Genomic DNA, 22,476 nt, shown 5'->3' with positions numbered 1-22,476 from the left:
GGATGTGTATGTACAATATGGGTATCAAATGGAAGCTGTTGGTGAATGCTTTAGTTCAGAGTATTTCCATCCGCTCCGTGACTAGGGTCTCGAGATAGAGACCAAAACGTGGACCCTAGAATGTGTTTGTACAATATGGATATCAAATGAAAGCTGTTGATAAGTGCTTTAATAGGGGGTAATTTTCATACCTATTGATGACTAGGGTCTGGAAATATATGCCAAAACGTGGACCCGCCGTGTCTTTGCACCGAATTAAACCAAACTTACACACATTGTTAAGGAGGTATTGAAGATGGTTTCCGTATTGTTTGGGTACATATTGGTAGATATGGTCTCGAGATATAGGTCAAAACGTGGACCCGGGTAACCTTCAGATGTGTATGTACAATATGGGTATCAAATGGAAGCTGTTGGTGAATGCTTTAGTTCAGAGTATTTCCATCCGTTCCGTGACTAGGGTCTCGAGATAGAGACCAAAACGTGGACCCTAGAATGTGTTTATACAATATGGATATCAAATGAAAGCTGTTGATAAGTGCTTTAATACGGGGTAATTTTCATACCTATTGATGACTAGGGTCTCGAAATATATGCCAAAACGTGGACCCGCCGTGTCTTTGAACCGAATTAAACCAAACTTACGCACATTGTTAAGTAGGTATTGTAGATGATTTCCGTATAGTTTGAATACCTATTGGTAGATAGGGTCTCGAGATATAGGTCAAAACGTTGACCCGGGTAACCTTCGGATGTGTATGTACAATATGGGTATCAAATGGAAGCTGTTGGTGAATGCTTTAGTACAGAGTATTTTTCATGCCGCTCCGTGACTGGGGTCTCGAGATATAGGTCAAAACGTGGACCCGGGTAACCTTTGGTTGTGTATGTACAATATGGGTATCAAATGAAAGCTGTTGATAAGTGCTTTAATACGGGGTAATTTGTTATGTTATGTTACGTTATGTTATGTTATGTTATGTTGTGTTATGTTATGTTATGTTATGTTATGTTATGTTATGTTATGTTATGTTATGTTATGTTATGTTATGTTATGTTATGTTATGTTATGTTATGTTATGTTATGTTATGTTATGTTATGTTATGTTATGTTATGTTATGTTATGTTATGTTATGTTATGTTATGTTATGTTATGTTATGTTATGTTATGTTATGTTATGTTATGTTATGTTATGTTATGTTATGTTATGTTATGTTATGTTATGTTATGTTATGTTATGTTATGTTATGTTATGTTATGTTATGTTATGTTATGTTATGTTATGTTATGTTATGTTATGTTATGTTATGTTATGTTATGTTATGTTATGTTATGTTATGTTATGTTATGTTATGTTATGTTATGTTATGTTATGTTATGTTATGTTATGTTATGTTATGTTATGTTATGTTATGTTATGTTATGTTATGTTATGTTATGTTATGTTATGTTATGTTATGTTATGTTATGTTATGTTATGTTATGTTATGTTATGTTATGTTATGTTATGTTATGTTATGTTATGTTATGTTATGTTATGTTATGTTATGTTATGTTATGTTATGTTATGTTATGTTATGTTATGTTATGTTATGTTATGTTATGTTATGTTATGTTATGTTATGTTATGTTATGTTGTGTTGTGTTGTGTTGTGTTGTGTTATGTCATGTTATGTTATGTTATGTTATGTTATGTTATGTTAAAGTATATGTTATGTTAATGTTAACTCATTCTCTATATCCATACAAAATATGTATCAAACAAATAAAATTAAAATTTTCTTTTGAAAAATGCAACCATTCAATCAGTATTTTCTTATGACGTTATCACGTTAAACTATCGTCAGTAAACCGACTTTGCAGACAACCTCTTTTTTTATAACAAAAAGTGACATTCTAGTGAAAACATTTGCCTTTTTGGCTAATTTCGATTTCAAACCGTGCAAAATTTTAAAATTACATCATTTTGCATTTCATGTCAAATTATGTGTTCAAAAATAGCATAAGAACCATTCATAACTTAGAGAGAAATTTGTACAGGATTTATTTTATTAAAAGTGTTGTCCATTGGCTTAACAACGACTATCACCCATCTTTCTGGCGATTACACATCCTGCGCTGAAAATATTTTTCGTCATTTGGGACGATCCAAGCATCAACATAATTTTTGGAGTCCTGATCGCTCAAGCCATGATATAATGCGTAATATCTAGAGAATAAAGCTTGGGGCAGGACATACACCTCATTGAAGAGAGTTTCTTTCACTACTTTCGCAAATTATGGACGAACGTTGTCACTTCTTCATGTCGTTTGCAAATTGGTTCGTTTGAGCATAATTTTCGGCATAATTGTAAAAATTGTTGTTTGTAAAGTTATCCAAGTTAGAGTAACTCAGCCAATAATTCATCATATTTAAACTCTCCTCTGTTCGCCTTCTTTATCACTTGTGCCAAACACCGCAACCATTGCTTCACATAAGAACATATTTCTTGTTACGCTGTAGTTAAAAAACGGAATCCGCCTGTACCTAATAGGATTAATTTTAAGTTATCTTGTCGTGGCACTTTATGAAAAGTTTCTTTCTCCTGATATTTGGCCTGCTCTCGTTAATCTGCGCCCTTTTCGCTTTTTCGAAAAAAAAATCAACAGGGATTAGTTTAAAAGTACCTTATTCGTAGTCCATAGGTATATTTGCTAAATATTTCCAGTCTTTGAGCTAAGTCTGAACGTGTTCATACTCTTAGCCCTAAACTTGATTATGCCATTTTCGTCATTGTTGAGCTTTGGTATAAAGCTATAATAATTTCCTGGATGACGTTTTCGACTCTAAGTTGCATGACGTGTACCGAAAGGATAGAAATGTGAAAAAACTGGCTGTGTAAGAGGTGGTGGAGTTCTTATTGCAGTTCGAAGGAAGTTGCGTTCATATATGTTGCTTTATATGGTTAGTCCTCTTCTAAAGCATTTCTTTTCTTTATCGCCGGCTTGCTGATAATATTGGATCCTTGTTTTCGAAGAGGTTAGCAGGTAATATTTTACGCATTTTGGGTGGTTTTAACCTTTGCAGCGTGTCTTCGGGTATTTCTCAAATTTGGACCACATATCCACTAAAATTACGGCGTACCATGAGTTTTATTTCCTTGATAGTATTTCATGTCTTAACTTAATGCAAATTAGTAATTATTATAATAAATTAAATGGAATTCTCGAACTTGTCTCTGTAAATGATAACATCAATTGAAGAATATTATTCTCCTATGTCTCTTTCTAGTAAGCAACATGTGTCTTTAGTTCTCAAATTTGATTTCTTTAATTCAATCAAACTCTCCCACCTCCGAAATAATAATTTTTTTCTAACTTAAATTACTTCATTTCTGAAATTGATTGCCACCAAATTTTGGTTCCTATTCATGTCTGTAGATCTTACTTTATTCTTTAAGCTATTATTTGAGTTTTGCGTTAATAATATTCCTGTTATTACGAAAATACCATATAAGCTTCCATGGTATAGTTTACGATTAAACAAAAATAAAAAATATAGAAAAAAAGGAAAGCAGATCTTCTTAGTTAATATAAGAAATTTCAAAAGCAATTTTATTGTTTAGGAATATTTTTTACAGAATTATTGAATCAAAAATGAAATCTAAACCGAAGTCTGTCTGGCGTTTCAAGCGAAACAATCTGTAAGTAGTTCCGCCATATCCTCCGCTGTTTCTTTTTTTCCAAAACAAACATGCTCACTAGAGTGGGCCGAAAAAAAATTTTTTTAGGATCGAATTCTAATAGTGCGGAAAAGTTGCACTGTTAGACTAATAGATATTAGATGGCATGGGCTTGGGCAATATGTGGTTTCAATAGGACAATGGCTATATTGTGAAGAAGAAACAACGAGGTCAAATGGGCGCCGAGATCTTGCCTAAGGCTATATGAAAACTGTGGCCTATGCCAATAAGCCCGAGATGATTTCAGAGCTACGAGGGGTGCCTTTTATATTTCGGGATTAGAAAACAAAAACAAATTTTAATCATCGAAAATCACTTTATTGTTTTTCAAAATATTCTCCATCAAGATCTATACACTTTTGCATGCGTTTGAACCAATTGTCGAAGCACTTTTGCCACTCTGAATGAGATACCTCCAAAACATGCATTCTGAATGCCGCAACCGCTTCTTCAGGTGTGGAAAAACGTTCACCTCTCAGTTTGTTTTTTACGTACGGGAATAAAAAGAAGTCATTCGGTGCCAAGTCAGGACTATACGGCGGATGACCCATTAATTCGATGTTTTGGGTGCTCAAAAATGCAGTTGTTTGAGCCGATGTGTAAGAGCTCGCACTGTCGTGGTGAAGAGTGATCCGCCTTTAGCGATTGGTTTTCCTAATTTCTTGGAAGGCAACTGGCAAAAAAATGGTTGTGTACCACTCAGAATTTACTGTTCTGCATTGTTCTAGTGGTACGGTTGCGACATGTCCAGTTTTTCTGAAAAACAGGTGACCATTTGCTAGGAAGTGCTTCGTGCGCGAACAACTTTTGTTGGATTTGACTCATCTTGAAACACCCATACAGTCGACTGCCGTTTACTTTCGGGCTCATACGCGTAAATCCATGATTCATCACCTGTCACGATGTCATAGACGTGTTTCGAAGCCCCGCGATCGTATTTTTTGAGCATTTCCTTCGACCAATCGACACGAGCCTTTTTTTGAGCGATTGACAAATTGTGTGGGATCCAACGCGAACAAATTTTTTTGACAGTCAAATGTTTATGCAATATTGAATGTATGCTGGTTCCACTAATGCCTAAGATTGTCTCAATTTCACGATAGGTCACATGACGATCTTGCAATATCAGTTCGCGCACAGCTTCAATGGTTTTCGGAACAACAACTGATTTTGGACGACCTTCACGAAATTCGTCTTGGAGTGAACTACGACCGCGATTGAATTCACCATACCATCGATAAACACTGGTCCTTGATGGAGCTTCATCGCCAAAAAATGAATTAAGTTCATCCATGCAATGCTGCTGAGTTAATCCACGTCGAAAGTTGTAAAAAATAATCGCACGAAAATGTTCACGATTTAATTCCATTTTTGGACCGAGATGAATCTTTTAAGTTACTGTAAACAACACAAATAGCGCTGGTATTTAAAACACGTTCTGAGTACGTAAAAGCCAAAAAATGTCAAACTTGGCGATACAGCTGTCAGTTGCTAGATTGCAACACCAGGGTTGCCAAATCCCGAAGTATGAAAGGCACCCCTCGTAATGAATGAAATCGTACTCGAAATAAATAATATACAGCCCGAACTATGCCAAGAGGAATTATGTGGCGAATTTTTACGAATTTTGTATTTCCATGGAATAAAAAACATCATGAAATAAAAAATTCCGCAAAGTATGCGGTCTTATCAGCCTGCTCAATAAAAAAAAGTCATACGGGAAATTTAAAAATACTGAAGGCTTATCAATCGCATATTTACATTGTACACTTTCTCTTGACGCTTGCCGTATGTAAATAATTTTTTTTCATAGACGAGTACTCTATGTACTGTATACTTCGTAATCGATTCTGGGTCATTTCGTTCAAGTGTACGAGGGTATTTGAAGAGCCCGTGCAAAAATAAAAACTACTTAATTGTTTGGGGTAAATTTTTTTTTATTTTTTGAGATAGTCTTAGTGTAAGAGATGCTACTAAGTATACATAATCATCTCTCTGGCTTTGCACGGACTTTTCAAACGACCCTCGTAGTATGAATTGATATGTAGCACTATTAACTTGTCTATCGATATTGTGTGCCTTACCTCACAAGTCCATCTGTAATTTACTATAACTCGGTAAGTGATGGAGTTTAGCCCATAAATTTTGCCTGTAACTATTTTATTACAAGTATAGACAACATTGTTGTATCGCAGAACTATGTGTATTAACTTCACACAACTCCTATGCCGAAATACTTTTGTATGCGACATGCTGTTACATACAAAACCGAGCAAATGGTAAAAGTCCAGATTTACTAACAAAGTAATAAATTTGCTATGAGTAGTGCAACTCAACCCACTGTGCGTGCCAAAAAGCCACTTTGAAATGCGGGTATAAGTGAACAGACTCACAACCGGCAACTTGAACAATTACACACTCACAACACACCCATACTTACATACTTGTGTCGGAATATCTACCAATACATTCGTACTATAAATACTCAATTATATACGAATGACCAACACAAACACGTAGCTTTTGAAAAAGAAAGACGAAGAAATGAAAAAGAAATGAAACGTGCAAAAGTAGGTCAACGTAATTACAACAAGAAAAAATACAATCAGTAAAGCAGACAAGTCAACTTATGCTGTGAATAGTGAGCGAGTTGCTGGTTTGGCTGGCGTTTTGTTGGCTATTGGCTGTTAGCTGGTAGCTGGCTTTGCTTATTGTGGCTAAAGATGTCGAAGCCAAAGCTGCGACTAAGACTGAAACTGACGCCATGACAGTGGAGCTACGGAGCAGCTGAAGCTTGCAGTTGCTGATGTATGTATGCATGTATGTATGTATGAGGAGCTGCAGCTGTAGTTGATGTTAATTTTGATGCTAATGCCGCTGAATTGAAGCAGCGTCGAGTCAGTGGGACGCAATCTCGACTTGGTTGGTTATGCGTCTGGGCTTGTATATGTACATATATATGAATGTGTGTGTATGTTTGTTGAATCGTGCGTGCGCATTCAGCGTAGATGTAAGCAGACAAACGAGTTGAGGCGGCTGCTGCCACTCAAGACAGCAATCTCCCCCCATCCTTTCCTCTCCTGTCACCACGCTGACCAACTTATTTATGTATGTACATATATGTATGTATGTATTCTACTTACGTATATGCAGCACCTTATTTTTAGCCGCTTTTACGCCCGCTTTGAGGGTGAAAAAGTGCAGCATCGTTTGTGGGGAGTGAAGATGAAAATTTTGTAGATTTAATGGTAAAGTATTCCACATAGGAATATTAAATTTAAGTTGGTATGTATGCAAGTGTCTATGTGTGTGCGTGTTTTACACATCGCGGCTGGGTTGTTTAATTTTATAAAAATATTTTGAATCTGAATTTCATTGCTTCCCATTACATTTTATTGTTGTTTCATACTTGCTGCGGTCTATCGACAGAATTTACATATGATAAACTCGATTTAGGACTTACACATACACGCAGACATAAGCACGCATAGATATGTAGGTATACATTTACTCAGGTCACCTAAATTGAATGTAAATATTATTTTTAAATTACCATAAATGCATAAATTTCATTCAAGCCGAAAATAAAACGTATAAGTCAAATTAAAAAAAATACTAGTAAGCCCATAAGATAACGAAATTAATGACTCCGTCACAGCGTTTTTAATGACAATCAAATGAGCTCTTGTGGATTTTTTAAATACATTTTATGGCTCTATAATGGGCGTATGCGTGTAAAAATTTGGCGAAATGTGAATATAAAACCTATGCAAATGAAGGTAACGTGCTGCAAATATGACGTTAAAAGGCGTAGGTATCTTTTCGTTTTTAGTCATGAAAGCGCCTTGGAATTTAGTTCAGTTAAATAACTACGTTTTATTATAGTAAACAAATTAACAAAGGTTAAAAATGTACTAAAATAAATGCGAAAAAAATGTATGAAAATTATAACAAATTATTAACGACAACCTAATCCCTCTTTTTCACGGAGGAAAGATAACACGTTTTTTTTTTTTTTAATTTATTGAGCGATTCCACATTAAGTGATCCAAATATTTTCGGCATAGTCTTGAAGTTTTCAGAAAATTTGTATCTTTGTAGACTTGAGTATAATAAGAAGTAAACTTTTTAAAAACTTTTTTTGGAAAAAATTTTAATTTTTTGTTAAAAGGGGTTTTCCAATAACAGGTGTTATGAATGAATGGATTGCGCTATCGAGAGATGATTAACGATTTTTTATGGCCGAAATTGGGTGGTATTGATCTGGACAACGTTTATTTTCAACAAGATGGCGCTACGTGCCACACAAGCAACGAAACCATTCATCTTTTACGGGAAAAGTTTCCGGACCGTGTTATCTCTCGAAAGTGCGTTCACAATTAGCCACTGAGATTTTGTGATTTAACACCTTGTGACTTTTTTCTTTGGGGCCACGTGAAAGAGAAGGTCTACGTCAACAGCCCAGGGTCGATTCAAGACCTCAAAGATGGAGTTCGTGAGGCTATAGACGACACTTTGCATTTCGGTTATGGAAAATTTCATGAAAAATATATTGTCCTGTATGCTTGGTCGTGGAGGTCATTTGCCCTGATGTTATTTTCCACTATTAACGGCATACATTCCTCTTTATAATGATATGAACATCCGATCATTTATATTAAAAAAATAGGATTTTTCTTTGATCATCAAAAGAACACCTCTTATTGGAAAACCCTTTAGTAGTAAGAAACTCAGCCAAAAGAACTGCTCTAAGACTGAAGATGCATCACAATTCTCACAGAGGCTTTCTGGTCACAGCAAAATTCTGGATTCGAACGGAAGGTCAAGCTACGTAATTCCATGAGTTAAATTTGGCAAAAAGTCAAATGACGCTAGTCATTATAGAGCAAAATGGAAGGCAGAAAGGTCTAGAATTCACATACCATTCATAAAATTTCTTTACAAATGAGTCCAAAATGGCGGAAGGAGTAAGAGCGCCTGTCTATTGTCTGCAATTTGATCTCAAACAGCCTTTCAGCCTCCCTTCCATATGAAATCTATGCTCTTAATTCTCTTAATACTCGGACAAACATTTTCCTTGATAGCCATGCGGCTATTAAACAATTATGGCTCCTTGCACTAATTCGGAATGTGTTCAAGAGTGCAGATGCAAAATGTATGAACTCTGCGGAAATTGGCAGGTCACAATTTACTAAATACCAAGACACAAAAGAATAGAAGGAAATGAGAGAGCGGAAGAGCTCGCTGAGGCAGGTATTCGCTTGCCAAGATTGAGTACGTCAGATATATACCCATCACTCTTCTGAAAATGGAACTAAATGAGGAACTAGCTCTGGAAACGCAGCCGATATGGGGACACTCATACAAAACTGCCAAAATTATGCTAAGGACTTGGAATACGAAAACTGCGAATTTTCTTTTATCGCTGTCTTGGAAAACCCGCAATATATTGGTTGGAGTACTGACGGAACATTGTCTCACCCCACATCATGCAGCCAAAATGGAATTAGTCCAAACCGATTGGTGTAAAATATGCAACGAAGCGAATGCTTGGGGTGTATGGAATCTCTACTTTACCGCTACCCTACTCTTTGTAGGGCTATGTGCCAGGATCAACATATTTTTATCCTTGAAGGGTATTGTTGACAAAAGGCTGAACGGCTTGTTAAAACTCTCGAAGGCGTACATTAAGAATTGCATAAAATAATATCTTCGACTCCAAATACACAGCACTTGCAAAACAATGTGCCCTAGAGGTATAAGTGACATCTTTTTATAGATCAGCCGGCGCTTCCCAACCTAACCTTGTGAAAAACAGCCTGCCTCAATTTTTTTCTTATCTTTTTCATTAATAGCTGATACTACGTACGAAAGTTCAACTCAATTTACATTCAAATACGACGGACCAGTGAAAAATACCATACCATATATTACGTTGTTCAATAAGTTTTGCGGTGCGATAAGAGAGGGCGTTGCTACTAGCCTAAATGTGTTTCGTTATAATATTAGTATCAGCGTGCCACACTACAAGGGAAAAAATCAAATATCGTGCTGCGATTTAAATTTTATTTTTGGAAGGCGTAGAAAGTATATAAGGACTTTTCGCCATCAATTAGTACAGTAGAGCGTGTCACAAGAGCGTTTTGACAATGATTAAAATACTTGAATTAAAGTCCAAGTTGTTGGAGCATCAACCGTATTAGCCAGATTTGGCCCCTAGTGAGTTCCGTCTGCTTCAGACTTAAAAAATGCATGCTTGGAAAGTGTTTTTCATCAAATAATAAGGTCATAACATTTGCGGAAGCGTATTTTGTAGCCCTTCCACTTTCTCACTTCAGGGATGGCGTTCATGAATTGGAACAAGTGGATTAATGTTCAGGGAGACTATACTGAAAAATAAAGTGTATTTCAAACCATAAAATTGTATTTTTTTATCAAACCGCAAAACTTATTGAACAAACAAGATGCTTACAGACAGATGTGTCAGATACATACAAATAGGGACCTTATGACAAGAGTCGTATGAGTAACTCCTTAAAAGTAGACTCAGAGTAGACATGGAATTGGGGTAATGTCCACCTAAAAGGAGCATTCATCGTATAAACAGTTTCAGCCATACCCATATAAAGCAATTCATTACAACGAAAAATGCGTGAAGAAGCTTTAAAATAAATTTTATTGAGGAGATACGGCCAATCTATTGAGCCTGCACTCATCGACAACAGAACACGCCTAGACTCTGAAGACATGAGACTTAATAGTAAGCAACGAGATCGATACGACGTAATGGGATCAACGAATTTCATCGACCGCAAAGCAAAACGCCCAAAAACTCTCTGAACAGACTCTAATCTACAAGTATTAATAGGTATAGACTGCATGAAACGGACTTCAAACGAATACCGCGTATTCTAACCAAGACCGAACTAAAGACGAGTACAAATGTTTGAGAGTATAGAGATCAGAAAATGAAGAACGAAGAACGAAGAACAATATTAGGAAAGAACATAATTTATGTGAGTGCTAAAGTTGAGCTTAGAGTCAGAATAAATTGAAATTTGAAAAGGTCCAGCCAAGGAGCAAAAGGAGATTTGGTGGCTCCTAAAACACTCAGGCTAAAAAGCCCATTGTATTTAAAGCTCTGGAAAGAAGGTAGATAGTCAAGGAGGGAAGGAGAAAAGTATCAGAGAAAGAGATGGGAAAGAATAAAGACAGACATAGAGATAGTTAGTCCTGTGAGAATTTTCCAGATTCTTTGGCAAATCTGTAAATATCCTCCAGTTTTAGAGAACGACTATTACTCATTCTCACAACATCGGAACCCAAAACTCTTAACCGTGCTCTAGCAAAGGCAGGACACTCACAGAGAAAGTGCTCAGTGCTATCTAGCTCCTCCAAGCACGACAGGCACATTGGGTCCTCAATGATTCCAATGGTGGTCATATGCTGACCCCATGGTTTGTGTCCTGCAATAATACGGACAATCAACCGAACGTCTTTCCTTCCAAGTTTTAGTAGAAAGTATGATAGTTTGCTGTTCGGACTTGTCACAAAACACTTTGCAGTTCTGCAACCTTCTAGACCGGACCATCGCTCTTTATGTAGATTGTCTACATAATAGCTGATCCAATTCATGATTCTTGCGGAACTTATTCCGATTATTGGCTTTGGCCCTTGTGGGAGCCATATCCACGGTTGGCCAATTCAGCGGCAATTTCGTTTTCTTGAACACCGAAGTGTCCTGGAACCCATATAAGTACAAGCCTGTTTTGTTTTGCGACAGAATTAAGCTTCTTCTTACATTCTTGAACAATCTTTGAGGTTTGCTTCGCGTTCTCCAGGGTCACAGTGCAGCCTGACTGTCACTGAAAACTCCAATCTGTTTCCCGCTTCATCTCCTCTCGATTATCCATTCGGCTACTTTCAGGATGGCAAAAACTTTTGTTTGGAAAACAGTTGCCATTTCCCCCATAGCAAAACGATACTTATTACTATCGTTTAAGTACCATCCGGCTCCAGACCCTATTTCATTCTTGGACCCATCGGTAAAGAAAATATCCATCAAACTTCCCTGCATGCATTCTGTACACATGGCACCCGTGATGCATAAACATACACTTCTTTGCAGCCTGTATAGTTCCCAGATTGTGGACTTAACCATGCTCCGCCGCCACCAGACCACAGACGCGTAAGTGATGATTGATCTGATAAGTGCTGTGTATAGATTTTGCCAAAGGCTCTACGGCATTGCTGAAAAATCCTTAATGCGCGATTCACCTTCAGTGAAACGTGTGTCTCCCAAGTCAGCTTCTTATCCAAGATTACTTCTAGATATTTAACTTCATCGGAAAGACCAAGTGTCACACCTTTCAGTGTTGGAAGACTGAGTCCATCCAATTTCCGTTTTTTCGTAAACAAGACTATGGTTGTTTTGTTCGGATTAACGGAAAGACCTTGTCTCATGCACCAGTCATCGATTTTGTCAAGAATCCTCTGCACTTTCGTTCAAAGCCTCCTTAAGGATTTATCCGATGTTAGTGCACAGACATCGTCAGCATATACTTGGACATGAACACCGAGTTCCTGCATCTCCGCTAGTAGAGTCTACGACCAAGCACCACAGCAGCGGAGGAAGAACATCCCCTTGGGGACATCCTTGCTTGGCCCTGACGGTGATTAGTTCGTCATTTTACAATGGTTTGATTAACTTCGTGTCGTTCGGCAGAAGAACATATTGAGCCGAAAGTGGCATTATCAAAAGCCTCCCCAATGTCCACGAACACGCCCATTGTGTATTTGTCAGCTTCCAGCCCGACTTCAATCTTGCTAACAAGATCGTTTAAGGCTGATTCACATGATTTTCCACTCTGGTAAGCGTGTCGATTTCTACTAAGTGGACTTCTCGACAATACCCCCACTCAAATATGTTTCTCCGCCACGCGTTTCAGACTTTTCAACATGAGCGATGTCAAACTGATTAGTCTAAAACTTTTTGCTAGTGAATAATTGTCTTTTCCTGGTTTCGGAATAAATACTACTCTCACGCGTCACCATTGGGATGGTATATAACCAAGTGCAGGACAGGCTGTGAAGATCCTTTTCAGGGCCTTAATCAGCCTGTCTCCTTCTTTTTTAAGCATTGCTGGATATATTCCGTCAGGTCCAGGGGACCTAAAGTTCTGAAAGGAAGACAAGGAAAACCTTATCGATTCTTTTGTCACTATCCGACTAGCAATATATCAGATCTACCTAGAGGTTCCACCCTTGCTCCGTTATTGTTCGTGCCACTCTCTACTTCAGATAGAGTTCTACTACCCGAAAAATGGGTTTCGAGTAGAGCATTAAACGTTTCGGATATGGAAATAGTGTATGAACCATCAGGTTTTCGAATGGAATCTAGCCTTACTGAGCGGTCTAGATGAAGGATCTTACAAAGTCTCGCTGTTTCCCTCATTTATTCAACGTGACTGCAGAAATTTCTTTAGGATTGAAGTTTGGCTTTCCGTACTTTTTTTTATATTCTCTCTGTGTAAGTCGATGATTAGCCCAGTCCTCTTCTGTTTAGGTTTTTAAGGCCTTATGAAGAAGTTTTTTGGACTGTACACGAAGCTTCGACAGTTCAGGGTTCCACCAAGGAACCGCTTTCTCTGTCTACTTTGCCTGAGTGGGCACAGTTCATCAAAGCAATTGATTAAAGTACCTTCTAATTTCTCAGCAGCATCTTCAATTATTTCTATTGATTTGAGTTTTTTCAGGTTTGGTAATCGCTCTATTACAAGCTCACTATACCTGTTCCAGTCCACATTTAGAGGATTCCTACCGGAAGGTATTGATATTATATCAATTCCCAGTCGGAATTCGATAAGACGATGATCAGAAAGAGAGTCCTCTTCCAAAACTCGCCGTCGGTTGATTGGATTTCCAACTGACATATTGGTAAGTGTTAAATCAATCACCTCTTGCCTACTTTTGGTCACAAAAGTTGGTTTGTTACCAGTGTTTTGAATGGCCAAATCAGATGACCGGATAAAATCCAGTAACTTGAGGCCTCTGGAGTTGCATTTGCTGCTTTTCGATACAATGTTTTGTGAATTTGCATCACAGCTCACTATTAGCACCAGATTATTGGATGCTGCATACTTGACTACTTCGCTTAGCTTCCTCGAAGGAGGTGGCTGTAAAGAGTCGTAGGGTAGGTAGGCCGAAACTATGATAGCTTCGACACTGTTGCCACTCTTCCAGTACTTTATTTTTGCAACATCGATATATCCGGAGCATAGCTCTTTTAACATCGTGTGTTCGATCAACCTCGGCATGATAATACATGCTCGCGTACTCACATTCCCTTCACAATGAAGTATTTGTCCCCACGACATAGCACCTAGACCACAGATACGCTTGTGACATACCCATGGTTCTTGTATTAGTATTATGTGTGGGTTTGTTTGCAGTTTTGCATGCCTACGGCACAGGAGAGCCGTAGACGCTTTGCTATGCTGCAGATTTATCTGTGTAAATATTACTTCAGTCAAGAGACTGAGTATATTTACGCTTTGTCCTCCACCTTATCCTGGACACGGAAATGGATTCGATGTAGGAGAGGACGGCACATGTACTTCGACTTCAGCCCCTTGAAAGACCCAAGATCGATACCCAGTACCAGGTGGGAACCCGCCTCCGAAGTGGTAGCGGATTTCTGACTGGTGCACGAGTATACTCTCCAGAGAGTCGTGTCAAGATCTCTGTTCTGAACACAGATGCGTATAAGAAGTTCTGCTGAACTACAGGGAGGACCCAGAATCCAAACACTCGCTCGTACCAGCCTTTCTTTGCCACTCTCAACAAGAATGAACATGCTGTTTTCGCGGGCTGGAATTTTTGCTATCTCTTTTTCCAGCCATTCTCGGGAAAAAGCATTGGAACAGTGCACCTTTACGATGCTGTCCACCACGCTTTTACCCTCGAAAGTCGGCGCGTCTTTCAACTCACCGATAGCTTTCGAAAGATAGCTGTGAAGATAGTCTTGTTGCCCTTTGGACAGTAGACCGTCTTGTTTGTCAGTATGTATCTCTACCGTCATTGCCTTTGCTGCCATTCTCGCGAATGATTCGCCAGACGTTGACGGAAGAGTGTCATTCGACATTTGAGGTCCCTTAGCCTTTGCCTTGTGAGGTAAAGGTTTGTCTGCCTTGTATTGGGTCGAGGATGCAGGCATTTCCGCCTTCCGCCTCTTGACTTTCCTCTTCTTAAACATTTACTAACGCTGGAGAATGGATGAATCGTTAATGAAGAGGACAAATAGTAACGGACTTAGGACTCTACCCTGGAGGACACCAAAGGAAGCAACAAAAGAATACAATGTATGGTCGAACGACACAGTGTCTATTATATCTATAAAGATACGAAGTTATCCACTTTAGAAATTGATAGTGATAGCTGAACTTGAGGGTTTCATTTTGTGTGAGACACCCTATCAAAAGCCTTAGAAGATTTGAACATTTGAAAAGCAGCTAAATTAGTTAACATAGATCTACCCGGCATAAGCCCATGTTGACAAAAACAAAAACTGTTTTCCAAAAATTTTGAACAATAAATTTTTTAATTCCCGAATTTTTTTTTTCAGTTGCATTTTATATCCAAAAATTGTCAAACAAAATTTGTTTAAAAATATTAAAATGAAGTGATTTTAAAAACTCCATACTGAAATTTTCAACATTGAGGAAATCTCTAAATTAATAAATTTGCTTGAAACATTTTTCAGTTTGCTTCTTATTATGCTCAAGTGTGCAAAAAAAAAAAATATTTAGAAAAAATTCAGACCATGTCCAAAGTACTTTGATCGCTCTATTCAAAACAAGTATAGAAGAGTGTAAGTTCGGGCGAAACCACATTTTAACATGTGCGGAATGAAATAGAGTGTAGGCTTACTGGTTTGCCCAAATGGGTAGATTCTTGCTCTGATAAAAATATTATTTTGTCATTCATATGACGATTACTAATGAAATTCGTAAGAATAATCCTACATTTTTCATATTTATTTCATTGGACTTGGTTAATGCTCGATTGGATTAATTTTGACGTGATAACGTCTTATAATTCGATTTAACAGGCTGCACGCACGAAAAAATGTGTCGTTACCTTGCTCATATGTCGTTACCTTGCTCATTGCCGTTACCTTGAATGAACTGCAAGCGAAAGCGCGGAACGAACGACAAAGCAAACAAAGCAAACGAACGGCAACGTTCGACATCTTGCTCTCTCCTACTTAAGTGAGCGTATATGTGCATGTATATGCGCATATGTACATATATAAATTCACTTATTTGTATTTGCATATGCCTTCTTATTGATTATTATTAATTTGATTTACTTGAAGAATTTAAAATAAAACCAAGTTTGTTAATAATATCTGTTGTTTTAATGTTATTATTATTTTTTGACGTGAAAACGTCTTATAATTCTATGTAGCCAGCTGCACGCACCAAAACATGCGTCGTTATCTTGCTCATGCGTCGTTACCTTGCTATGTTATGTTATGTTATGTTATGTTATGTTATGTTATGTTATGTTATGTTATGTTATGTTATGTTATGTTATGTTATGTTATGTTATGTTATGTTATGTTATGTTATGTTATGTTATGTTATGTTATGTTATGTTATGTTATGTTATGTTATGTTATGTTATGTTATGTTATGTTATGTTATGTTATGTTATGTTATGTTATGTTATGTTATGTTATGTTATGTTATGTTATGTTATGTTATGTTATGTTATGTTATGTTATGTTATGTTATGTTATGTTATGTTATGTTATGTTATGTTATGTTATGTTATGTTATGTTATGTTATGTTATGTTATGTTATGTTATGTTATGTTATGTTATGTTATGTTATGTTATGTTATGTTATGTTATGTTATGTTATGTTATGTTATGTTATGTTATGTTATGTTATGTTATGTTATGTTATGTTATGTTATGTTATGTTATGTTATGTTATGTTATGTTATGTTATGTTATGTTATGTTATGTTATGTTATGTTATGTTATGTTATGTTATGTTATGTTATGTTATGTTATGTTATGTTATGTTATGTTATGTTATGTTATGTTATGTTATGTTTTGTTATGTTATGTTATGTTATGTTATGTTATGTTATGTTATGTTATGTTATGTTATGTTATGTTATGTTATGTTATGTTATGTTATGTTATGTTATGTTATGTTATGTTATGTTATGTTATGTTATGTTATGTTATGTTATGTTATGTTATGTTATGTTATGTTATGTTATGTTATGTTATGTTATGTTATGTTATGTTATGTTATGTTATGTTATGTTATGTTATGTTATGTTATGTTATGTTATGTTATGTTGTGTTATGTTATGTTATGTTATGTTATGTTATGTTAAAGTATATTATGCTATGTTAATGTTAACTCATTCTCTAAATCCATACAAAATATCTATCAAACAAATAAAATTAAAATTTTCTTTTGAAAAATGCAACCATTCAATTAGTATTTTCTTATGACGTTATCACGTTAAACTATCGTCAGTAAACCGACTTTACAGACAACCTCTTTTTTAATAACAGCCTATTTGGACGAAAGGCAACATATGTACCAAGTTTCATTTTGATCTTGCACTCGAGGTATCGAGTCTCAAGCATGGCTGAATCGAGAGGAATCATTCTGAAAATGTATAAATTTACACTTCTTTAAGATACGCTCAGGTGAAGACTAAATAATGGCGTTTAATTCCAAAAACACTGCCTCACCATCAGTGGAATTTGTTTCAGAAGAAACCTCTACTTTCTTAAAAAGAATTCACAAAAAATTACTACAGTCCGCAAGGAGATTCTGTCACGGCTTTTTAAAACAACGAGAGTTCACTTTTTCGGTTGAAACGAATATAAACAAACTTTTTCGGATGGAAAATTACATGTGTGTTCATCACCCCATCCAAGGGGTATAACCAAAATACACCCGCCCTACATGTTATTGTTGTTGAAAAAAAGAGTGCAAAGTTAAAAAATATTTATAAACTATTTTACAAATACCAATGCATATTTTATGAAAAGAATTTCTTAAGGGGTTAGGGGTAGTCAGAGGCCCGAAAGAATGATGATTTTCACGAATTTTTTTTTGCTACTTAATTAATTTATTTAACAAAAATAAAAACATAGCATAAAAACATCATGTTTTAACTTGACTTCACCAAAATTTCAAAAAAAAAATTAATAATTGCAAAAGTTATCGCTGTTTGTGTGAAGCCCGTTTCTCCAGAAGTCCCTTGCGGTGAACATCACAAGTCCTTGCAGATTCATCTAAAACCAATCGGACAAGAAAAATTAGTTTTATTAATAGATAATCTTGTGCCTGATCGAAGCTTTTTTTTCAAAATGAACAAAATGGCGGCCTCAGAAAATTTTTTCCAGATTTTAGAAAAAAAAACCAACAGTTAATTGTTAAAAAAAATCGAAATTTTTGAAAAAAAAATCCTTCGATCAGGCACAAGTTTTTTATGTTTCTCAAAAGCTGTATAAATTTTATTGAAATCTACGTAGCGGTTTTTAAGTTACAGTGTTCACCAGTTTGAAAAACATAGTTTTGAGAAAAACGCATTTAAAGTTTTGCTATCGGCTCCAGAGCGGCCGAGCGCCCTTTGTTAATTGTTGAATAACTTGAAAATTATTTGTCGGATTCACTTCAAATTTTTACACAATATTTTTAAAATATTATACTTTAAGAAAATGCAAAAAAAAAATCGATTTTTTGAAAATTCTGACTACCCCTAACCCCTTAAAAGTGTTCGCACGGCAAGCAAGCCTGATCAAGCTAGTACAAGTTAGCACAAAATTTAATCAAACCGCTTTCCTTTACTCGAAAAATTTGCGAGGAAATAGTGCGCTGTGAAAGTTTTAGCCAGAAAAAACTTTTTTCAGATTTGATTTAGTTGTCTCATTTTTTTCTACTGCAGCACGACGGTTTGGGGAACTTAGCAGATTATATCCGCCATAAGTTGCACTCTCGGATTCCCAACATCAGGGGGTAAGATACAAGTGAGGAGGAGCGATTTTGATGGACAAATCATCTCACGGAGGATGGTTTACCAAAACCCACTCCAGGCATAACGAAAGTCTCCGAATGACGAATTGCAACTGCAAACAACGCGCAAAAGCGAAATAATTAATTTTAATTGAAATGAAAAATACTAATAATAAGTTTACACGATTCAATCAACTCATAAATCATATAATATTAAATGGTTTTTTTGTTTTGTATGGGACATGCAAATACCGTTTTCACGGAGGCTGCACGCACTTAATTTTTATACGGAGGAAGTTTTACATTATTTAAATTAATTATAGATCACTGAATTACATATATTGTACATATTTTATTAATTTAAAGTACTTAATTGGGTACTTTTCACAATTTTTTCTCAGCATTCAACAGAACACGAACAAAAGCAAACATTTATTATATGATTTTCTGCTCATCAGTCAGCTGTTTTTTGTATACAAATTTCGGTCGCCAAAGTGTCATGACCTCTTATTGATAGTTCGTTCATGTGCTAATGAAAGTAATTTGGACTTTGATGGGTCTTCAACTGCCGAAGATGCTAAGGAATTTTTAAGTTATGGTGAAGTACCCAGAAGAAATTGCGTACGAAATAAATACTATTTTCCAAATTATTTAAAATCGTTTGAATAGGAACATTTAATACTTTGTAATAGTGTATTACAATTCAGCCTTCATGCATTAAAATATTATGGCAGGTATGAGTATACATTAGGCCGGGTCGATTTGTGGGGAGGCAAAAAAATCGCCCATTGCTCTGTGAAAATCATATTGTAGGGATTAAAATAAGAAACTTTGCCAAAGGAACCATACCTCTAAAACGAATTCTGATGTCCCCCAATTTGGGTCGAACTTTTTAGTTTCTTTTCTCATGTAAAGGCCAAAAATGGTGATATTTTGAAATGATTGTATGGGGAACCCCCCAGGGAGTTCCAGGGGGTGTGCCACTGGCATGGGTGGATCGGCCGTCCAAAGTTAGTGGAGGTCGGTCATACATTTGGACTCGATTGGAGCACTCTAAATGGGTCAAAGTGGGAGTTTTCGTTCGACCCAAATTGGGGGACATCAGAATTCGTTTTAGAGGTATGGCTCCTTTGGCAAAGTTTCTTATTTTGATCCCTAGAATACGATTTTCACAGAGCAATGAGCGATTTTTAAATCGACCCGCCCTAGTATACATATATCTTTATGTGTGTATATGTATATATGTATATTTATTTGAATAAAATAAATTTAAAAAAATAAAGTAAGATATACGATGATAACCGATATGCTAACAAGCAAAACTATCGGATTTGAGGTACTGAAAATTCACATATCATTTAAGAAAAAAATATGCATGCAATAACAATAATTGCTCGGCTGTAGCAAGTAAAAAAATATTTTATTTTACTTTGTGCAAATATAATTGAAGAAAACACTCAAAGTTGAATTTAATAGCTTAGCTAGTATGCGTCAGTAGTTTTTCGATTGCGCCTGCTGATTTTTAATTTTTTCAAATAAATTTTTTGTTATTTTTAACTATACAACAATATTAAACACTTATTAAATAAAATAGAATAGGGCGTAGAATATACATACGTTCTCTATCCTTAATATTCCTAGTTTTTATTTTACGTGCGCCTAAAGGTAGGCAAAAAATTGCTTCCACTTAGGGTCTGTTCAATCTTCTCCATTAAAAGATATTCGCTGCACACGTAGTTATAAAAGTTCCATAGTGATTGTTAAAGCAGGTAAAAGGTTTCCTTATAATACGTTCATGATGATCTACTTTTTCGTGCTTAACTCCAAATCCGTAATTAAAAAGCGAGATTTCCCGTACATAATTTCTCTCCCAAAATCTTAGATTATAATATAATTCTAGATAATAACCATACTTTTTGCCATACAACCCTGTGTTTTCTGTGTAATAGATCATAATTTTTACGAGGGTAAAGAAGAACGTCAAAGTAAAAACTAAATAAGATGAATGTCGGCAAAGAAAAAAGGTTTGTAGACATAATTCTAATAAAATGTTTGTTAGTTATTATTAACTATGCATTCATATTACAGAAAAAGAACGTGTGTCCTCTTATTACTTATTACAAAAATGTAATATCGAATTTCGAATGCGTATTGCTGCCATAATTTTCGAAACTTCAGTGAACGTCGTTTACGGATTTCCTCCAACTGTTTATTATTAGCTGCCAATTACGCAATTAAATTAGCTATTACTTCTCCTTGTCTTTTCTTCATATCGTTAATAATTAAACAAACCGAAAACACCGAAATATTCCACCAAAATAATTTCTATGAAGAAAAACCTTTCACAACAGTATTGACAGCTGATTATCAATTTTGCAGGTCAAACGGGTAGATTAATTTTGTGGTTTTATTGGTAATTAATGCATATGTGAATGTACTTTTACATATCATAAACTTATTGTTCGTATTACTGTTTGAATGCCACTGAACGTGGCGACAGAATCGCTATGCAACCCTGCAGCAATCCAATTGGAACAATACATGCATTTCATTCTTGCAAGCGACATTTTTTGAAAGGTGCGAGCGAGATATAAACACATAAATAAAAATTTGACAATCGCTACGAAATATGTGATCAAAAGGAAAACGCTAAATTGGCCTAAGCAAGTGTTGCCTGGTTGCGGTGTTGCTTTGTGAATTGCTCAAATAAGCAGCTAATATTTCTTTACATTAAATTTGATTGTGAAACAGATACAATTAGTTTTTAACATTACCAAATAACCTTGATTTGTTGACATTACATCCAATACTTGAGTGTGCAGCGTTCGGGGACATTAGAAATTTCCTTTCATTATCACCCACGCTAAATGCAACCTTTTCCAATTGTGACGGCAACTGACTGCATTTCATTTTTTCCACGGTGTGTTTGTGTGCTCCAATAAACGTCTAAGCTTCGCTGAAAAACTGCTCCGCGAATGTATAAGCAAAATTAATTTTTTATTAATACTAGTGAAGAAGTAAAATGTATGTAAAATTCTTAAAATTTTTATGAAATCACTTAAACGCCGCGTTCACTATAGACAAATTTAACGTCCTTTTAAACATCTTTCCATCCTGTTCATCGGTGAATGTGCGATTCTTAATTTTTTCGTTACCTTTTCAATTCTTTATTCGCCTATTAATTTTTTTACCATAATGGTATGTTCAAAAGTGCAGAGCTGAAAAAATTATAGTGGAAAACGAAACTGAAGTAAAAGAATAAGCGAGAATTGACTACTAATCAACCGACCGAAAAGCAAGTGGACGCATTTCTAGCTCCACAAAAAGTTGAATGAAAAAAAAATACTATTTTCTTAAAAGAGAAAAAGAAGTTCGGTTGAAATGTGGAAAAAATTGTGAAGTGCTAAAAGCGGCGTATCATAAAAAAGGGTAAAAGTGAGCAACGGAGAGTTGAACTGCAATTGTCACCAGCTGCTGTTGTTACAAATTTGCTTCCGCCAACTGCGCTCGCTCTGCCGCTTGTGCTTTGTGCTGGAGCGCTTGTGGGACACCTTGTTGGTGACATTCCGGATTCTGAAGCCGCCAGCGTTAAAGCCATGCTGAAGTTTACCTCCTACACCCACATATAGCCCAACAAGTACGGAATCAAGTGTTTTACCCAACCTCTGCATTAATTTTGATAGGTGAGTAAAATTGTG

General features: G+C 36.0%; 1 protein-coding gene and 1 long non-coding RNA gene across 5 annotated transcripts in view; one reads left to right on the top strand and one right to left on the bottom strand.

The window, feature by feature from the left end:
* LOC129245121 (uncharacterized) overlaps window positions 1-21,652 on the bottom strand; it is a 64,679-nt gene extending 43,027 nt beyond the window's left edge. The window contains exon 1 of the long non-coding RNA XR_008582399.1: window positions 21,553-21,652. This is a non-coding gene — a long non-coding RNA (uncharacterized LOC129245121). The remainder of the gene's footprint in view (window positions 1-21,552) is intronic.
* The window catches only part of LOC129245096 (serine/threonine-protein kinase Pak), a 35,127-nt gene continuing 34,083 nt past the window's right edge, over window positions 21,433-22,476 (top strand). Inside the window, exons 1-2 of one of the 4 annotated variants that reach the window (XM_054883098.1) lie at window positions 21,433-21,698; window positions 21,995-22,461. The gene's annotated coding sequence lies outside the window, so the exon portion shown is untranslated. Of the gene's footprint in view, window positions 22,462-22,476 lie in introns of all 4 variants that reach the window. The other 3 variants (XM_054883090.1, XM_054883081.1, XM_054883112.1) reach the window with 3 other exon arrangements.

The sequence above is a fragment of the Anastrepha obliqua genome, chromosome 1 (assembly GCF_027943255.1).
Source record: "Anastrepha obliqua isolate idAnaObli1 chromosome 1, idAnaObli1_1.0, whole genome shotgun sequence".
NCBI lineage: Eukaryota > Metazoa > Arthropoda > Insecta > Diptera > Tephritidae > Anastrepha > Anastrepha obliqua.
Note: the sequence above shows the minus strand (reverse complement) of the source record. Positions and strands in the feature narration are given on the sequence as shown.